Source organism: Neolamprologus brichardi, chromosome 10 (assembly GCF_056152115.1).
Source record: "Neolamprologus brichardi isolate AB-2024 chromosome 10, ASM5615211v1, whole genome shotgun sequence".
Taxonomy (NCBI): domain Eukaryota; kingdom Metazoa; phylum Chordata; class Actinopteri; order Cichliformes; family Cichlidae; genus Neolamprologus; species Neolamprologus brichardi.
The window spans coordinates 23,011,921-23,023,970 of record NC_142113.1 but is presented as its reverse complement, the minus strand read 5'-3'; positions in this window follow the sequence as shown (position 1 = coordinate 23,023,970).

The window sequence follows — 12,050 nt, the reverse complement described above, 5'->3', positions numbered from 1 at the left end:
CTCAGTCACTCCATCTGTCCCTTTCAAGTCTCATTGACCATTTTGCTCATTAGCTTCTTACTCACAGTTGCCCACACGTGGAGAATGCCAGTGTTTACAGCTTCAGAAAATTGCTTATTTGCAGCTGGAGAAAACGGATTCAAATATATAAAGAGAAACAATGAAAACTGTGTACACAGATTCTACATTTAAAGCATTTGACTCTACATATCATGTGCTAAATGGTAAAAGAAATGTTTCAATGAAATTCATCACACTGTGTCTGATTATCAGGCAACAAAAGCGCTTTGGCTGCTTTGCAGAGTTGTATATAAACATAACATATACACAAATATGTATCTTTTGAGAGGGCAGCTGGATCACTGAAACAGGGCTTAGAAGGAAGAAGGGACTCAGCTATATATTACATATATTTAAGCCATGGTTTTAAACCAAAGCCTATAAATATATAAATAATACAAAAAATATATTAAAATTTGTCCACCAACCTGTTGACCTCAATTATGCAAACAAGTGTCTTATAGAGCAGTTCATTAGCACAGTGACCATAAATAAAGCTTAACATGCCAAAGCAAAAAAAAGTGGTGCTTAACACAGACTTCTGTCCGACCATGGTTACAAACATTATTATATTTCGGTTACTTTAGCTAGGCTAAATTTACTTTAGTCTTGTGGTAACCTAGTTGAAAAAGATGGAGTAGGTTTATAGCAGTGTTTCCCAACCTTTTCGAGCCATGGCACATATTTCACATTAGAAGAATCACACGGCACACCACCAAACAAAAATGTCACAAAAAGCGCCAGGTATAGCGGAATTGGCTCGGTTTGTCCCCAGCAGTGTTGGTCAAGTTACTTGTAAAAAGTAATCAGTAACTATTTACTGATTACTTCCCCCAAAAAGTAATCCTGTTACTTTACTGATTACATATTTTCAAAAGTAATTAGTTACTTAGTTAGTTTTTAAAAACATGATTTACAACCCGAATAGGTGATAAAGCAATAGATCTTTCAGCCCAATTCTACTTTCTGCCTAATTCATCATGTAAAATGTAATCAAATGGAAAAGTCTCTTTTTAAAACTTGTTTTATTAGTTTTCAATTCAATTCAATTCAATTTTATTTATATAGCGCCAAATCACAACAAAAGTCGCCTCAAGGCGCTTCATAGATACAGAGAAAAACCCAACAATCATATGACCCCCTATGAGCAAGCACTTTGGCGACAGTGGGAAGGAAAAACTCCCTTTTAACAGGAAGAAACCTCCGGCAGAACCAGGCTCAGGGAGGGGCGGCCATCTGCTGCGACCGGTTGGGGTGAGAGAAGGAAGACAGGATAAAAGACATGCTGTGGAAGAGAGACAGAGGTTAATAACAGATATGATTCAATACAGAGAGGTCTGTTAATACATAGTGAGCGAGAAAGGTGACTGGAAAGGAAAAACTCAATGCATCATGGGAATCCCCCGGCAGCCTACATCTATTGCAGCATAACTAAGGGAGGATTCAGGTTCAGGTTATGCTTTAGCAAAAAGGAAAGTTTTAAGCCTAATCTTAAAAGTAGAGATAGTAAATTTTTAAAGTTTTAATCTTTTAACTTTATTCACCAAGCAAAAAATAAATTATATGCAACATTCTCTGACTGGAATAAATTTTTAACATTTAAACCTATTTTCTGCACATTCCATCACATAAAATAAAATATTTTTTTGTGTTTACACTCAGTCTTTCAAATAAATACAAGTGAAACACAACAGAAAATAAATAAAATCAAAGCCTCAGCGGTCCTGTTGCTCCTTTTTCACCTTTATAGCGGGTGTGGGGTAGGTGGAGGTTTGCCCTGGTGCAGGTGTGCCGCAGCGGTCAGTGAAGGAATCCGCGAGTTTGTCTGTGAATTTCACATTCCGTGGTAGTGCACTCGGTGCTTGCTCGGAAGTTTAGGGGTTTTTTTGCTGTAAAAAGTTTTCTTCCCACGCCCATCTCTGGTCCCCAGTATACTTTTTTTGCTTTCTTCTAACCACTACTCATGCTAGGGCCTTCATCTGGGTCAGAATTTTCTCCAGGACCAGGTCAGATTGAATACTTTTTCTTTTCAAATATTTATATATTGCTATTAAGTGCTGCCTCTTCTCACAGCATGACTATTATGTAATTTCTTCTGTCTTCTTCTGTTTTACTGGCAGTTGGTAACCCATTTAATTAGAGCAGGTAGTTGTACTGCCCTCTAGTAGAAGAGAATATAATTGTTCTGCCCATTACGCCGGTCACTTAGAGTATTAATCAGGTGTAACCAGATAATCTTCCACGGCACACCTGATCATTTCTCGCAGCACATAGTGGTTGGGAAACACTGGCTTATAGCATAAGCTGAAATAACAGTGTCAGTTCCCAAATGCTGCATTTGCTGTCTATGGTACTGATCACAAACTAGAAGGATGTTATTGATATGATTATTGCCATACGATTTTATTTTTGCACTTTCAGTATGTGTGAGAGAAAGAGACCAACAGAGAGTGAGAGAATGTGAGACCGTGTGTTTGCTCAGGTACAATGTGGCGGCAAGAATCTAAAAAAATGCCTGCCCAGGGGCCTATCATAGAGATGACATACATAGCAGTCAGGGCTGCTAACCCACGCATTTTATTTTAACAACTCTATTGTGAAATTACTTTGACGGAAAGTGAGTGTAAAGAAATCATGATTCGTATTACAAGGAAAACTTTCAGGAGGACCTATAGTCAAAGATATCATAGCAGGATTGATTTGGTTGGTTAAATATTTTGCTTAAGATACACTGAAATGCCAGTTAAGTGTCTGTACTTGCCTGGTCTGTAAGGATAAGTAGCACTACAAGTAGGAATAGTCACAGTAAGGATTTAAATATATCTCTTCCTCGAACTCATTTATGATAGCTACTGCATACTACAGTTATAATACAATCTTCATGCCAGACAAACTTTAAGATAATAATAGTGATGATACTAATGATAATCACAATTCTTAAGTCTCTTTCAAATGTGAAAGATGGAAATGACTACACCTAAATCGATCATTTAGTCAGCAAGAGAATTCATTCTTATCCAAAACAATTGCTATTGCAGGGATCATTTAACGCAATTTTGACAGCGTCTTTTTTATGTTTTGTTTTGTTTTTTGATGGAAACTGTACCGTACATACCATAATGATACAATGGAAGCAATGGGGAAGGGAAGATAAATGCTGAGATATCTAAATAGATTATACCTTCTGTCTTCTATCTAGCCAGTAAGATAAATCCCCCTAGGGTATGACTCATCTCAGGAAGTCAAAGCAGTGGAATCTAGTGTTTTCCGGTAATGCGTACAACACCAAGTCGCGACTGCTTTAATTTGGAGGGCTGTCGTGTTGAGTCAAGGGAGGCTAGGAAGCCCTCTTAGATTTTGTACATGTTTGTACGTGTGTGTGTGTGTGTGTGTGTGTGTGTGTGCGTATGGCTGGTTGCATGGGTACACCTAACACAATCCCAGTTGATGAATAGTTTAGCTGAGTTTCATTCCATCTCATTAAAGGCGTTACATGTCTCTGTGGTTCTGGATTCTTTCTAATCTCATTAAAGCTGTCAAAAAAAGAAAACCATCAGTGAGGAACCAGCAGGCCGAGATAAAGTTGCTGTCATAGCCCTTTATTGGATAAAAAGGGTGACGGTGTTTGGTCAAGTTAAATTATATGTCCATGTGTGTGTGTGTGTGTGTACGTTAGCGAGTGAGTGACAGAGATAAAGTGAGAGAGACAGAGACAGTGAAGAACATTTGTCTCTACACAACAATTTGCATAGGCTAGACTTACATCACAGATTGCCAGGAATGATAAATTGAATGGACAGGGAACAGTCTCACCATCATCAGACTATTACTTTCTCCTTCACTCCATTAAGATATTACCTAGATGTGGCTTATTAAAGTAATTTAGATAGAACTTTCTTGATATCACGGGTAATGAAACAAGGTCTAAAAGGATTATGTCTGGGTTTTTTTTCCGAAATAAACAGGATAGCTCATATGCTATCCTGTTTGACTCCAGAATGATGATAGGGTTGTATTCAATAATAATGTCTCATAGGTAAAAGTAATATCATACAGTACAGTGTGATTTCATGTGTTAAGCAACATAATAACTATCTTCACCACTAGGACATACATGAAAAACCCCTACACACTAGTTATGCATTTAAAATCTGTAAAGCTAGGCACAAAGGCACAAATGAATGCAGGCCTATGCAGCATTATACTCCTTTATGGTTTAACTAATTCATGCATATAATAATTAAAGGCAAAAACAGTAATAAGCTTGGCATCTTTGTTAAGTCTGTAATCTTACAAAATCAACATTATACACAATGAAAACCAATATGGCAACAAAATATTTACAACAACCTGCCATTACCGGAGCCAAGCATGGCATGTAATTATAACTGTCAAATCATTAAAATCACTTTTCCAACTTATTTTCTTCTTCAGAGAACATGCTTGGAAAACAGAATTATGCTGTGATTGCCTTGTAGTCCAGGCTAATGATTCACTCTCGAACAAATGAGTGATGAGTAAGCGATGAGTGACAATTTTATTTGCACACACACAAACACACACACTGGTTTTGACTATCTTAACTACTATTCCACGTGTGTGTCAATTTTCCTGCCAGAAGACGAGTTCACTTGACATTAATACATGTCAGTAAGTGAATGAGTCTCCACCAGTCCTGAGTTGAAACAGGTGCACCAGCTGGCAATGCTTGAGAGAAGCAAGTCCCATCTCTACTTCCAGCTTGTCCTCCAAACATACTCACCCATTCCACAAACAAATGTCCTCACAGCTTGCATCTTCACCACTTCCTTCTTCTAACATTTTCCTTTAAAGCATTCCCTCTCATGTCTAACCTCTTTAATAATCCATGACTTCTTCACTTGCTAGATACATTTCTCTGTCTTTTTTATGCTTTTATTTTCTAGGTAGCGTTGTGATGAAAATACTAATTTTGCTCCAAGGGTACTTAACTCAACACTAAGCTCTGCTTCAGTGTTTCTTTCAAGTGTAGCTGTGGTGGCATGAAAGAGCAGTGCATGTGTCTCAAACTCACTTACATACAGTATGCTGTTTAGGTTAGGTCAGAACAGTCAACAACAACTCCCGTACAGTTGTTTATTTGTATTAAGTATGTAAGTGTAAAGAAATGTAGTGATGCAAGTGCACACTAAACCACTAATACCTCCTCAAGTACCAGTAACTCAGTAAGTGAAAGGTTGACAATGAAGTGCAATGGTAGAGAATGTGAAGAGAGGAGGAGGTCCCAAATGCAGACATTTACAAGTGAGTGAAGTTGAACAGGAAGCGAGCTGTTTATTGAAGGCTGGAAGATACTACAAATAAAAGGCAAAATGAGAGACTGAGACTTGACTAACTAAACCGGGCAAACTGAAGCTAAGCTAAAACACAAGGAAACCAGAACATGAGACATGAACGAGGGAACTGGACCATGATGCAAGAAACACAGAGAGCTAATCAAAGGACAGAGGAAAACAGTCACAATATAATCAGAAGAGGGGAATTAGGGAAACTGGAAACACACAGGGAACAACTGGAAGGAGTTGACCTAACAACACAGAGGAAGCAAAACTAAACACACTAAACACAGGATGCGACACTGTCAAAGTAAAACAGGAAACACTAAGACGCAGACAGGGGAGACACGGAATGATATCATGAGGGGAATATGTAAACCAGAAAGGGAGACAAGACAAAGGGAAACACGGGCGTAACTTAAGAGACAAACACAGAGGACATGACAGACTCACCCAGGAAACAGGGAATGACACATTGACAAGAAAAAACAGATCATAGGACTAACTAAACTTAGAACCTAACCAAGACTGAACTCCATACCAACTGTAAACAATAGAACTTAAACATTTCCCCAAACAGCAAAAAGGAGTCAAAAATACGAAAGACATTCAAAATGCTGCATCAACAACCCAGCACCCTGACAGGTTTAGAGCAGCAACGTACAGCGCCACGAAAAAGTTTTAACTTTTTTCTGATTTCTCAGCTTTTTTTTAAGATCAGCAAACAAATTTAAATTTTAGATAAAGATAGCCTGCTTAAATACAAAATTCAGTTTTAAATGATTATCTCATTAATTAAGGGAAAAGAGCTATCCAACCCTCTTTGGCTTTACCACCCTTTCCATCATGTACTGCCATCAAACTTTTGTTATAACTGTAATGAATAATTTATGTTTTATTGTGGAGGAATGTTATTTACTTATTTGTTTAAGGTTATACCAAAGCATTTTGGACACAGACTTTGACTAGGCAACTCTACAATTGTCATTTCGTTTTTCTTGAGCAATTCAGACAATGACTTGCCAGTGTGTTTCAGATCAAAGTTTAAATTGTTAAACAATCTTACTGCCTGTAACAAGTTCAAATACCATGGATATTGTATTTCAGATCAAATGTAAATGGTAAATGGTAAATGGCCTGCATTTGTATAGCGCTTTACTCAATCCCTAGGGACCCCAAAGCGCTTTACACTACATTCAGTCATTCACCCATTCACACACACATTCACACACTGGCAATGGAAAGCTACATTGTAGCGACAGCTGCCCTGGGCGCACTGATGTATGTAAGACAATGGTGACATTTATAGCCAGTGTAGGATAACATATTTACAACTGAGTATCCTCTTATATAAATTAATTTTCAGGCTGAACACCTTGAGAATGAGACAGAGGTTTAGATTTAGGACCACAAGTTATCGGTTCATTGTGGAAACACTGGTGTTGTTATGTCTTTGTGGGAAGGTGATTTTGGTGTAGCTTTTATTTGATTTTTTTGTTGGGTTTTTTTTGTTATGTGATTTGTTTTGTTTTTGTTTTGAATTGTGGACTTTAAGTCTGGAATAAATAAAGATTATTGCTGAATCATGAACACTAACTTTAATGGAGACAAGTAAGCCTTGCAGTTTTTTAGATGATCCAGGGTTTTTTTTTTTTATGGCCTTCTGAATAAGCTCTCAATCACTCTTGGTTCACCAGGTTCACCATATTTCCAGGTATCTTTTTTCCAACTGTGGATAATGGCTCTCATCTCATCCAAAAGCCTTAGATATTGTATTACGGCCCTTTACAGACTGACTGTCTTGTTTCTCACCTGTTTCCTTAGATCATGTTTCATGTTTCTCTTTAGATTAGAGCATTATGTACTGGTTTTTGAGGTATTTCAGCCTAATTCACTTTGTAAGACAGGCTCTCTCAAGTGATGGAATCAATTTTTCACATAAGGCAAGGTTTGGAAAGCTTTTTTTTTTTCTTCCCCTTAATAGATGAAATCATCAAGAAAAAAAGTATTTTCTGTTTACTCAGGTTATCTTTGTCTAATATTATACTTGTGATTATTTGAAACATTTAAATGTGACAAATATGCAAATCAGGAAGGGGGGTTACATTTTCATGGGACTGATAGTGAGTTGTTGTTGGCATTCACCACCTGAAAGCAAATTTATTGTTTGGGGAGTGTTATTGATTACAGCCTCCTGGTAAAACTAACTAGTGTCATGACAACTGGGAAAGAAGTAATGAAATGATATTTAGGGACCACAGACCAGCAGTTTAAATGTGTCCTAATGTTTTGTTTTGTTTTTTCAAAATAAAGCACATTCTTAAAATAACAAATTTTTTGTATGTATGTATTTAATAATTACAAAATACAAAAAATATAACTTACTGTACACAAATATATGTTTGCGTACACTTGCATAATGTCATATATCAGTATTCTCAGTATCAGTATTCTCAGTGGATGCGTTAGATTAGTTTTGTTTTTTGTTTTTTTAAATTGGTGTTAATAAATACAGCATTGATCCTTGTTTCACTTCCATCACTATACTCAGTCTGGTGGAAATAAAAGGTGAAATTTTAGACACTGTTTACTATTTTTAGAATGCCCAAGGTTCCACAGTATAGCATATTATTATGGTGGTTTATATTATTGAAAACATCCCAATGCACCTCAGCAGTTTGTTCAGTTTGTTTGAGTGTGCAAACTTCTAATGTAGCAAACATTTCCCTATTGGAAAAGGCTAACAATCCAATTACTCTAAAAGGCAAAACCTCACTAATTAATCATAGTAACATGTTTGGGTTTCTGTAAGAGATTGATGAATTTCCCATCACATGTACCTTAATTAAACCGTGCCTAGGACATGTTTCCCACCCTCTTTTTTTTCCTTGAGGTTGCATTGTCTATTGGATACTCCTTCAACACTCAGCATAAAATAGTGGGTTACATGTTATAATTACCTTCCAGACTAGCTTTTTACTTATTGGCTAATTTGTCCCCCGATGATGAATTCAAGCCTTGCCAGTCCATGGTCCTTTGAAATATGCATACATAAAAATAAGTAGTTTTATTTTATGGAAAACGTAAACACTTCAAGTTTTTGCTGGATAAGCGCCAAAGAAAATAGATGAATGTTGTTGTTTTTTTAATTTTGCTGTACTAACTAGTAATATATCATCACCCTCTCTTCAGCAAGATGGTTAAATCAAATTTAAAAAAACAAAAGGGCTACAAAGTCACACCAAGACATTCCGTCTTTAAATATAGTCCATAACAAAAAATGGCTTTAACAGCAGTACAATTGTTCATCAACAATGTTATTATCTCTCAAGAGAACAGTTGCAAAATTTCATCTCATATAAAACATGCCAATGAAGAGGAAGGACTGCAGGGCAAGTCTCATTAGGGCTAGAATATTTTAAATTCACCTTCTTTTGAGATGCAAGGACAACAACAGTGACTTTAATTTGTTTCAGATTACTTTGGTGACCTCTGTGACTCTACAAATAATTAAGGTTGCTCTGTATCTTATTTTCAGTCTTTTATTTGACTGAAAGGACTAAGTCTGTTTTTTGGAATTGATGCTCTGTGGCCATGCAATGATCAGTTGGAGAGGTTTACACAATTAAACTGTAGGGAGCTACATCTCCTTTTTGTTTCATCAAGACTTCTGGCAATTAGACCACAAAAAAGGCCTGGGGATATTTAAATCTAAAGCCATTTCCTTCTCATTTATGTTGAAAAAGAGTCACACAAAGTCCCATGAGGTAAGTGGTTTCTTCACATTATAAATAATTCATTTCAATGTTATTTTTTTAGAGGTTTTTGCTCATCTACTGGGAATAACATTACATCTAACTGTTGTAAAAGTCTCAACAGTAAAGAGATTTGTTTCATACTGAGGAACCAAAGAGCCAAAAGCAGGAATTAGTCAATTACTTCACAAACGTTATGACATCTTGTGCCTTTCTTTCAAAGTCAGTTCTCGAGAGGGTGAGAATAATAGCATCATGTAACTCTGAAAAAGCATTAAATGAACGTTGTATGAATGAAACGGATTGATACAATATAAAGGTGTGATGTCAAGCATGTTATTTTATTATCTGCTATTAACTGGAGTTAATAAGCTCTTATTAATCATAGTTATTTTTTTTTTAATAAAAAAGCCTATTTTCATTGCTAAAACATCAACATCAAAGCATCATTCTTTTGTATAAAAATACTGGAAGCTGGCAGTGCTACCCGTCAGGCTCCTAGTAGATGCACCTATGATATTCGTTCAGGTCACCAGGATTTGAACTCAACCCAGAGTTTTAGTAGATGCATCTATTGTATTAACTTGAAAGTCTTATGTCGACTCATTTATTGTATTCACTTACACAACTCAATTGTCCACGCTTCCCGCCCGGCCAATGGGGTAACGACAATACCCCATCAACGTTTTACAGCTTTGGAGTAACACTGACATGGTACAATAAACAACAGATACTTACAGAAAGCACAGAAGTGAATAAGGCTGATATTGCTTACATACTAGTCAATCTGGGATGTATGTTGACAGATCCCATTAAAAACCAAAAATCCCTTAAGTAGTTCTCTACCTCGGCCCTCTGAGAACTGCAGCAATGTCCCTTTTGCATTTTAAATCCTACTAGAAATGCACAGAGCTTTAGAAATTTTTCAGTAATGCTAACACATCAATGTGGGCTCTGATTCAATTTTCTGACAATCCACACAAGGGGTTTACTCCATGTAAGACTCCTTGTTGAAAGACTTTCTCCCGACATCTCGTTTCAGATTCCCATGACACCCCAAGGAACAAATAGAATATTGCCAACACAGTGTTACAATTCAAGCAAGACGCTAAAATTGGAGAATGAGTCAAGGAGAGAGGGATTGGTTTTTTTTTTTTGTTGTTGTTGTTGTTGTTTTTTCATTATTCCTTATGTTTTGGGACACATGAAAGAATTCACAGTAGTTCTTCAATTTCCTTTGTTGTTTATCCATCTGCATTTGTCACAGCACATGTTGTGTAAGCTTCTCTCGAAAATGTTAAGCTGTTATTGTGAATAAAGTAACAGCAGTCCTGTTACAGAAATTAAAGCTTTGAGTATTGATAGTTTACAGCTCCTGCTGCTGTACTGTTTCATAACATTTAAACAGGTCACTGACATCAGAGAATACACAAAAAACAATATACCGATCTATAAATATTAGAATATAGACAGATTTGATTTCATTTATTTTACTTACTTACAAAGTGCTACGAAACCATTGCTGGAATCATTGCTGTGAGAGCCTGATTTTGCTCTTTTGTTTCCTCTGAACAGAGCTTCACTGACAACTTTGTGTTTTAGTGTTTACTGTTAAACATATTTCTTGCAGGGCCTTTGAGGTATTAACGTATGAAATTAGCTCCCTACCAAGTTGAAATCATCAGTATATTTTAATGTTTTTTCCTTTTGCAAAAAGAAAAACTTGTCAACATTGTTCAATTTCAGATGGTACCTTTTCATTGTCTTCCTCTTTGCATTTTGCTTATTGGAGTGTTTGCATTTTATAGCTTATTTACTGTGTGTACCTATCCAATGAATTCAGATGGAAATATGCTAGTGGCTAAATTTATGAGAGCAGGCTTCATTCATTTGTATTCACCCATTAACTAGAAAATACATGTGCATGAAAATACCACTGGGTTCATGAATTACCGTATTTTATTCTTACTATTGTGCATGTGTCAGTCAGAATCAATCTAAACCAACAGACCTGTACAATCTGTATACTATCTGCATACTGCCAGACCCCCATGTCTCTATGTAAGGTGAAGCTGAGAAAGCATTTGTGTTGTAAGAGAGAATCCTACATTGCTGAGGAAAAAAAGCAGTAGAAAGTCCAACTGAAGAAACTGAAACAATATTGTCTGAAGAGCACTGAATGAGGACCAGAGATTGTTTGAAACTGAAACTGAAAATTATTGAAAATTGACACTTCCAAAGTAAAAGTAAGTGGTGGGTTTTTTTTTTAAATTTACCCTTTATTCATACAGGTAGTCCCATTGAGATCCAATGTCTCATTTGCAAGAGAAACCTGTTCCAGACAAAATTATTAAAATGTCATATTAAAATTAAATAATTATTAATTTAAAAACAAAAAAAGCAAAACAAAAACAAAACAAAAACTAATGTACATAGTCATATTATAAACAAAAACAACTTCCCAGAGACGATTTCACAAAAACATTTGTATGTATTTTGAAGTCTGCAAGTGAAATCAATTGAGAAAGCTTCAAATCCTTCTGCAACATGTTCCATGAAGATGGAGAAGAAAAGGAGATTGCCTTAGTCCAATCTCTGCACGAACTGATGGAATGATGAATGTAGGTGTTTGTGGACAATGACGCTTAAGTGTTTACCAAGAAGCTCTAGAATTTATAGTTCTTAAAACAGCCTCTTATTTTGCATGCTTTTTGTATTGTGTTGCAACTTCCCCCTTGTTGTGCCCACCTACCTTTAGTCTCCAACTCTTTAGTTTGTCTTTTGTGAAATAGACATTTTTGAGGTTTTAGTTTTAAAACCTTTTGTGTACATTGGGACCAAATGGGCCTCATCACAGTTTACATTTAGTTAATTTCTCTTCACAGCACCTATTTCATGGTGGAAAACCTGAGATGTATGT